General features: G+C 43.7%; 1 long non-coding RNA gene across 1 annotated transcript; it reads left to right on the top strand.

Annotated features, from left to right (window-relative positions):
- Window positions 1–397: 397 nt before the first annotated feature.
- LOC138848547 (uncharacterized) lies at window positions 398–9,310 on the top strand. The gene is made up of 3 exons (XR_011386443.1): window positions 398–1,667; window positions 7,723–7,898; window positions 8,974–9,310. It is a non-coding gene; the product is annotated as an uncharacterized lncRNA (long non-coding RNA).
- Window positions 9,311–9,588: the final 278 nt, after the last annotated feature.

Here is a 9,588-nt window from a genome sequence, read left to right as displayed (position 1 = left end):
TGTGACACTAACATTCCATATGAGCATCAGTTCCAGTCCTAGCTGCTCCACTTTCCATCCAGCTCTGTGCTAACGCACCTGGGAAGGCAGCAGAAAATATCTTAATTGCCTGAGCCCCCTGCCACCCACATGGAGTTCCAGACTCCTGGATTCAGCCGGGCCCAGCCATGGCCATTGCTGCCATTGGAGAATGAACCAGCGGATGGAAGACCTCTCTCTCTCGCTCTCGCTCTCTCTCTCTTTTTCTTTACTCTCTATCTCCTTCTGTAACTGTAGCTTTCAAAAAAAAATAAATAAATACATCTTCTAAAAAATCTAGTTAATAAACAAGTTAATTTCTCAGTCAGATTTACTAACAAAGTTGTTTTTTAAAAAAATTTTTCTTTATATGTTATGCTTTTTTTTTTTAAGATTTATTTATTTGAGAGGTAGAGTTATACACAGAGAGAGGGACTGACAGAAAGAGGAGTCTTCCATCGATGGTTCATTCCCTAAATGGCCACAATTGCCAGAGCTGAGCCAATCTGAAGCCAGGAGCTTCTTCCAGGTCTCTGACGCAGGTGCAGGGGCCCAAGCACTTGCATCATTGTCTACTGTTTTCCCAGGCCATAGCAGAGAGCTGGGTTGGAAGAGGATCAGCTGGGAATAGAACTAGCCTCCACATGGGATGCCAGCACTGCAGGTGGAGGCTTAGCTCACTACACCACAGCGCTGGCCCCCTAACAAAGTTTTATGAACCTCATTTGTTTGCAATTTGTGCTTTTCACAATAAACTTACCCATTTGTATTATTATAGATAATCCAGATAAACAATGATCTCATACTCAAATTAGCATATGGTGTGAAGTAAAATAAAGCTAAGGGTGGTGTGTTGCAGCAGTTAAGGCTCTGCTTAGGATATCTACCCCATATCAGAGTGCCTAGTTGCAGTCCTGGCTCTGCTTCAGACTCCAGCTTCCTGCTAACAGGTACCCTGGGAGGCAGCGGGTGATGGCTCCTGCAGCTTGGATGGTGTTTTCTACTCCTAACTTCAGCCTAGGCCAGCCCTGTCTGTCAAAGACATTTGAGTAGTGAGCTAGTGAATGAGAAATACCACTCACTCACTCTCTCTCTCCCATGAGAAAAAAACTTTCTCTTTTTCTCTCTCTCTCTCTCACTCTTTGTGCGTGTCTCCCTCCATGACACCCCTTCCCCTCTCTTTCTGCCATTGAAATAAAGAAATAAGTAAATAAAATCTTTACAACAAAAGCTAAACCTAAGTTCCACTAAATGACTCTCTTTTTTTTCTTAACTTGCAGGGCAACAGGTAGGTTGGGTGTTTTCACAGAGAAAGAAACATCAGAGTGCACAGGAAGTCATGTTGCGAGGGATCAGTGGCAACAAGGAGCAACAGCTCAGGGGTCACCTGTCACAACCGACAGCTTGTTGCATGATGCTGTCCTACTACTTACTAGTCACAAAGCGGTGACTGAGAAGATCCAACACCCGTGAAGACCTGACCTTGAGCTGGCTCATCCCGCTCCTGTGATTTCTGCTGCCATCCAAATCAGCATTGGAGTTGAGTTTGGAAAACTTAAGCTTTGAAGTTTAGAAGTCAAATCCCAAGAAAGTAAGAGGCATGCTGAAGTAGCAGCTGCGTTTCACTCTGAAGAGAGTGATTTTGAAGAGTAAGTGATGTCCAGCCCTGGAGTCTTCAGCCTCTGCTTTTCAAATTTTTATCTCATCTGCTCTCAGCTCATTGAATTCTTCGTAGGATAGTATTCATAGCTCTGCTTACAACATGTAGGCACGCTTGCTTTCCACTCCATGGTGAACGGTGAAAGCATGATATTCATTCTCTGGAAGGTTTTTTTTTTTTTTTTTTTTTTTTTTTTGACAGGCAGAGTGGACAGAGAGAGAGAGAGAGACAGAGAGAAAGGTCTTCCTTTACTGTTGGTTCACCCTCCAATGGCCGCCGCGGCCAGCACGCTGTGGTTGGCACACCATGCTGATCCGATGGCAGGAGCCAGGTGCTTCTCCTGGTCTCCCATGGGGTGCAGGGCCCAAGCACCTGGGCCATCCTCCACTGCACTCCCAGGCCACAGCAGAGAGCTGGCCTGGAAGAGGGGCAACCGGGACAGAATCCGGCACCCTGACCGGGACTAGAACCCGGTGTGCTGGCGCCGCTAGGCGGAGGATTAGCCTAGTGAGCCGCGGCACCGGCCCATTCTCTGGAAGTTGTTCAAAATACTATTTTTCTCATACCATTAGCCTGGGGGACACCAGCCTTAAACACAGGCTTCAATCTCTCTGCCCCTGCATTGACCCAGAACAAGGCCGCATCACGTGACTGAGGGAGGGTACAGAGGAAATCCAAAGGGGGAGTATGAACACAAGATTCTATCTCAGTAATACCTAGGGTAGAAGAAAATATCTAGGGCACAGCTTTGTGGCACAGAGGGTTAAGATGCCACATGAGCGCCAGTTCCTGTCTCAGATGCTCTATTTCCAGCCCAGCTCCCTGCTAATGTGCCTGTGAAAGTAGCAAAAGATGGCCTAAGTGCTTGGGCCCCTGCACCCATGTGGGACATCTCAAAGAAGCTCCTGACTCTTGGTTTTGACCTTGCCTATATGTGACTGTTGTGGCCATCTGGGAAGTAATCAGTAGAAGGAAAATCTCTCTCTCTCTGACTCTGCTTTCAAGCAAATTTGCTTTTTAAAAAACCTTTTAAAAATTTTAAGTACTAGGTATTCACATTCCTGGATCCATTTAATAGATGAGAAACAGGGGTAAAAATTGATTCTCTTAAGAGACAAAGTTGGCTTTGAAAACAGGTAGCCTGAATGATGGCCCCGTACTTCCAACCTCTGCTCTGTGACCCCACTTAGTTTCCAAACTCGCAGGACAAGCCCTCTAACACACTTCCTGTCTCTACAGGCTGAGTGCTCAATGGAGTCTCAGCCATTTCGGTCCTGGGCAGTATCCGGGTGCTGTCACCCCAGGCCTAGCTTCATCGGCTCCGTTAGAGAGGCGCTTCCAACTCCGGGCTCCACGTGAGAATTCGACCACAAACAGCAACAGGCAGGCTCCGCTTGCCTCCTCTTCACACAGGCAGGTTGAAACCGCCCCTTCTTCTGAGAGGCAAGTACGATCCAAATGGAGTTTCTTTCTCTCTTGATTTCTTTGGGTTTTAATTTGAAGCAAAAGAGAGAGAGAGCTGCAGGGGACCGAGTCATCTTTCCAGGGCTCCATCAGCAGCCGTCGCCTCCCGCGGCTGTTCTGATTAATGGCTGCGCCTCCCGCCGAGTCCCCGTAATAGGTGTCAGGAAGGTGTTTACTCAAAGTTTTACACCCAATTGTCGTGAAGGTCAAAACAATAGGGCGTCTCCCATGCAGGTTAAACATCTTCTCCGGAGCACACACTCTATCAGGCCTCCAGCTAAACTCCGAGGGTTCCTGCGACTTCTCTGCCAGGCTGACTCAGCAGGCTCCCAGGCAGAACCGAGGGCTGCAGCCGCTTCCCCTGAAGACAGCCGGGGAGGTGCAGATACTCGCGGTCTTTCTAGCTTTGGAGGCTTCAAAACCCGGGTATTAAACCAAAACAATAACATCAAACTCCTTTTCCCAAGGAAGAGCCGCTCCTGCAAAAACAGAGATGGCACAGTTTCCTATACCTAAAATGCTCTCTTTTCACACATCAAAGAAGGACCTCGGGACCAAGATCAGTTTGCCCTCCCCTGTTCTGCCTTCAGCCTCTCTACCTCCTGCGCATCCATTCCCTAGGAAATGGCCGGCAAACTGTCACCAATCGGAAATACTGGCTCCCATCTGCCACCCACAGGTGTCAGAGAGGGGATTTTCATCCAGAAGAAATGAGGAAGAGGAAGCTGAAGGTCGAAGTGAGTTTCTTAAACAGATGCGCCCTCAAAGAGCTGCCTTCTGTGAATTCAAGTTGCTCCAGGAGCCATATTCAGTCCTGCTGTGTCCCCTTGCACACAGGGTGCTTTCTGCAGATTAAACTACAGCAAAGACTACAAGACCCCACCAAGGCTGTCCCAGAGCAAGATGGCAGTCAACAGAGTGGATTTTAGTCTTTTCAAAAATCCACAAGGGCATTGTTTTTCTTTAAAGGAGGGTGATTGTTTCATTATCTTCACAAGTGTCTGTGTCACCCCACAGGCACAGATTTGGAGAGACCTCTGCAAATCTGGAGATGAGTTTAAGGCTTTTTCAAACCTTTAAATCTGTTGGATTGGACTTGAGTTAAATATAGTCACAAAGCACATGTCCAGGAGGGAATTAGTTCTACAAGTACTGCTTGAAAATTGATTATTGCTTAAAAGCTCTGGGCTTAGGATGGACGGCACACAATGAGACAGGAGGAGGAGGCGGTCATGGAGATGGAGTCGCAGGAGTGTTGAGACACTGACGGAGATGAGAGTAGAGGGAAGGGAGCCAGGCAATGTTGGAAGCCCTTTTCTGCATAAGACCCTCTGATGGTGACCCAGATTCTACTCTTGGCTTATTACCTGGGTAAGGAAGCAGTGGTCTAGAACAGTGTGGAGTTTGCTCCATGTTTTGCTGGCTGGGACCTACTGTCCCAACCCAGAGATGGAGCTGTTGGGTGCTGAGCTTGACTTCCTCAGGATTCAGCTTAAGACATCATAATGCACACTATGCAATCAAGATACTGCCCTCAAGCAAGAAGGTACAGTTTTTAAACAACAGAGTGTAATATTCAATTATGTGATAGCATTCCAATGGCACTGTGAGGGGTACGTGGACAAGGGAATGGGACAAGGTACAAAGGCCCATGAAATAAATGTATTTGGAGGAAGGAACCCTGGAATCCTGTTGAGAGACTGAATATGCAAACAAAATAGCCAGACTATGTATAAAAATATAACTCTGACCTATAATCTGTATCAACTCAGGAAGTGAACACAAATCCACGGTAACCAGTCCAGGAAGCCAAGCCACTAGTATAAGTCAGATGTGGTAGGCGGTCAGAACACTGTCTCTAGCAACAATCCCAAATGCCAAGAAACAATCCCCAAATTGCCAAGAGTTGATTAATAATCAACAGCTTCCTAACCCCCCTTTCTCAACCCCAAGCAAGCTTCAATTTAAGAACAAAAAAGAGAAAGCCAAATATGCTCTCCCTTTCCAAGTCACAGAGGATCCTACGCTTCTAGTTGGCCACTGGCAGCCCCTGCCACACCCCCAAAGTCTGCAATCACAGCTCACCTGAAAGCTTGCCCTTGCCCCTACCATGACGCTTTCTACCTCCTTTGCCTGCTTTTGCAGCTGTGTCAAAATGCAAATAATGGTGGCCAACTCCCTTGTTATTACATATTGGGATAAACAGTCTCTGCTTGTTCCTATTTGGGTGTTCCTGTTTATTTCCACATTATAAATGTTATTGGCCATTTTAAAAAGGGAAGACAGGGAGAGGGTAGAGTTGAAGCTAAAATTGCTGAGGCCAAGTGACTCATGAGGATGGAAGTATCATCAGTTGATCTGGGAGCTCTAAGAAGAAATGGCACAATTTTTGGAGAAAGAAACCTAGATGAGGGTTTAGTTTTGAATTTCTTGGATACTCTGGGCTTCTTTGTTAAAGTATGGCATATTTAAATAAGGTTCTTTGCTTTAAAATGAGTATTTAAGGATTTTATTTTTTTACTTATGAGACAAAGGACATTGCAAGGATACCTCAAGAAGTGTATGGGCCGGCGCCGTGGTTCACTAGGGTAATCCTCTGCCTTGCGGCGCCAGCACACCGGGTTCTAGTCCCGGTCGGGGCGCCGGATTCTGTCCCGGTTGCCCCTCTTCCAGGTCAGCTCTCTGCTGTGGCCAGGGAGTGCAGTGGAGGATGGCCCAAGTGCTTGAGCCCTGCACCCCCTGGGAGACCAGGATAAATACCTGGCTCCTGCCATCGGATCAGCGCGGTGCGCTGGCTGCGGCGGCCATTGGAGGGTGAACCAATGGCAAAGGAAGACCTTTCTCTCTGTCTCTCTCTCACTGTCCACTCTGCCTGTCAAAAAAAAAAGTGTATGGAAAATGGAGCTAAAAGAATATTTTTATGTGAAAATATTAAATCCAATCATACAAGGGCTCTTTAAGAAATTCATAAAAATGTGTACTTAAAAAGAATTATGCATTGATTTCAACAATTTTTCAGGACAATTATCATCTTTTAACTCCAATTTCCATGAAGTTTTTGAAGGATTCCATGCATACTTTATCTCACTGAATACTCAAAGCAAATATACTGATTGGAGGTGATCTTTCCAATATTTAACAAGAGTCAGCTAATGCTAAAGCAAGATCACGAAGCAAGTCAGAGTGCCAAGTTAAATCCTAGTCACACTCATACCTGCACATATGCGTTCAGTCACCCCAGTGTCTCTTTTGCTTCACCAGCTACATGGTCTTAAACCTCAGGAAAATAGAATTGAGAAGAGAAGCTTCTGAGCCAGAAACTTGACTTTGAGAATCATTTGTATGTCATTACCGTTAGCTAATGTCTGCCTCCTACACTATGGTTGGCATCTGCAAATGGTTTTCTACAGGAGAAATGACATTTACATCTTTAATGGCTTTTTTGGGGAAATTACTGATAAGACAGATTGGGTTCCACTTTGTAGTTAGCTTTGAATCAGACCCAGGCAGCATCTTCTATCTGTCCTTCCTAGCATGGAAAACTTTGGAAATATAGCTGATTTCTCTAGTTATGGAATTTTTTTTACATACTAGAATTTCAACACAGTGATTACATTATTTATGTGAAAGGACTTTGTAAACTTAATTTACAAGATTAATGTAAGAAATATTCTAAAGAGTTACTATGGCTAATACTTAGTTTTCAAAGACTATTAAAGAGGCATCAAATTTTAAGATTTTGTTCTTAAGTACCTACCACTCAATCATCCTTTTTGTCAACATATATGTCCCATATGGAATAACATATCAAATGAGCCACTTGTTTTTCAAATGATATGAAAAAACTGCTGGGAGACCCAAGAAGAGACCTGACTGTTACAGACAATAGTGTGCAGGTAGTGTAGTCTTTCTGAAGGTGCTTTCTTCATCTGCCAGGCAGACAGAGCCCTCTCTGTCCAGCCTGCCGCACAATCTGGGAATGTATTTCCAGTGAGGTATTGTATGGGAGGGCTTGGTTAACTATAAATGCCCACATAAATGCAAAGTATTACAATGTCAAATTTGAAAAGTGCAATTTAAGAACCACTTACTATTATTGTAGTTATTATTATAGTTAAGGAGTATAATGGATTTCAGCAACTAAAAGAGATAGATATATAATCTTTTACCACCACACACACTCCCTGGGTGTTTCACTTTAATAAGTATACTTCCTTTCATTTGAAGGAATATATTGATATAATTAACCTTCGCCGTATTATGTTCTTTGCTTTTAATTCTGGATACACAACTCAGAATTATTTCATTGCATTTACCCATATAAATGGGCCCTATTTTATTTCTAAATTAAATAGCATTAGGGAACAAGCTACCAGGAGCACCATACTTATTATTTTCTACAAATGTATTATGTATGACTTAATATCTCCTACATGCCTAGCTTTAGCTATGGCTTAATGAACATAAATATTTTATTTAGAAACAAAAGAAGATTGTCAATAATTAAGATAGGGATGGGAAATAGTTAAAGAATAAATGCTCCTTTGCTTTAACTACAGAATCAACCTTTTTAATTTTAGACAAGAAGAATTTGGCATTATGTTACCCATCATCTGCTGCTCATTTCTCACCTCAGAGCACGGTCTTCACAATATCTCATGATACTTCTCAAAATAAGTGTTTCAATCTCTTGGACACTCTATTTGCTGATTTATGCAAACATCAAGTGACCAAGTTACAAGGATTGAACTTCAGGGTAAGGTTTATCTTTATGTCCTAAAAATTTCTTACCCCTAGTCAATCATTGAATTGTCATTCAACCACAGATGATTCTCCAGGGACCACGGTATGCCAGGGGCTTTCAGGGCTCTGCAGTTGCAAGTGACAAATGCAAGATCTATCCCAATTTCTTTCTGTCTGCAGCCTCTCTAGGAAAATACTTCCAGGTGGCAGAATCTCAACCCTCTTTAACTTCTCAGTTTTACGTTTCTATTATGCTCCCTGGTTCTGTGTCCAAAATTTCAGAGGATGTTGTCCATTGGTTTAACAAAAGTACCCACTTCTGGAGGTGTCAGCTTGGAACAGGCAGTGAGGTTAACATAGAACCTAGTGGTTTTGTTGTGGGGAGGGGTGGGCGTCTCCAGCTGGATTTACTCCAAGTTCATGTCTCAGCATGAGAGATGAATTCAAAGCAAAGACAGATAAAGTACAAGAAGGGAAGCAGGATTTATTTTAAAAAATAGAGATAGTACACACTCTGATGAAGGTAGGCAGCCTCCCTCTCTGGGGGTGGGGAGAACTGCTGATGACGTTGCTGCCCCTGCTGCTGTGTCCATTCCAGTTCAGGCCACCCTCTTTATGGGGGAGGGGGCATTGCCCTAATTGAATATGCAAATGGGCTGGAGTTTGGGTGGGGATTCAGTGCACTTGGTGATCTTTGGAAAAGTTCCTGGTGTCTCTGTGTGGAGCTCAGCATACTTGTGTTCATCATGGTGTCTTATGCTTGGTGGAAGAGTGAGGCTCAGGTGCATCATGGGAAAGTGGATGTACCAAATTGTTAAGGAAGTGGGTACAGTTTTAGCTGTGTGAGGCTAAGACATAGAGGATACTGTAAGCCTCTTAGCTTCTTTGTTCACTAACTCCCTCCCTAGCCCATATCAGCTTCATTTACCTGTAAGAGTAGAGGGAGGAGGCAGGGTCATTCTTACACAGGCTTCATGGGAAGGGTCATGGTCAGTTGACCTTTGTGGTCCCTGTCATTTACACAGTATGTTGGACAGATTCTAAGTTCATAAAATGATTACAGTTTATTTCATTTGGAAACTTCTCAGGTTACCTAATGTATCAAGTTATGGAAAATTATGTGAAAGAACTCTGCAGCTTTAGTTCTGCCAGTTATGTGAAGCACGAGCTCATTTGCTGTGGCAATGGCCGGGTTATCTTTCTTTGTACAACGGAGGAGGCTGCAGCTCAACACAAGAGGAAACAGCTGATTCTGGAGCCATGGCCAAAACCATCAAGTGCTCAGGGGAAACCTGTGGTCTAGTCACAATCACAGTTTTAAAATAAATTCTTCCTAGAATGTTTTGCTTAAAACAAAACAAAAAAAATCAAAAAGCAAAAACAAAAAATGAAATAAATGCCTGTGTGTTTCAGTACTGATGCAAACATTGTTTTGTCAAACTTTTTTTATATCTTTGTCAGACCAATGGTTAAGAATGCCATACTACTATAGTTTTAATGATATGATTACTTTAAATTTTACTACATATGCGTGAAATGTTTATCTTACCATTTACCTTTTACTTGTTGAATTCTTTATTTGGTAGAGCATTTAGCCCCTGACCATAATGTAGATTGGGAATATGTTATCTCTGGGTCTACAGGTAAAGTCCACCATCTGCAATGTCAGCATCCCATGAGGGCACCAGTTAGAGTCCCGACTG

The sequence above is a fragment of the Oryctolagus cuniculus genome, chromosome 2 (assembly GCF_964237555.1).
Source record: "Oryctolagus cuniculus chromosome 2, mOryCun1.1, whole genome shotgun sequence".
In the NCBI taxonomy this organism is placed as follows: Eukaryota; Metazoa; Chordata; class Mammalia; order Lagomorpha; family Leporidae; genus Oryctolagus; species Oryctolagus cuniculus.
This window is presented reverse-complemented; position numbering and strand designations above follow the sequence as displayed.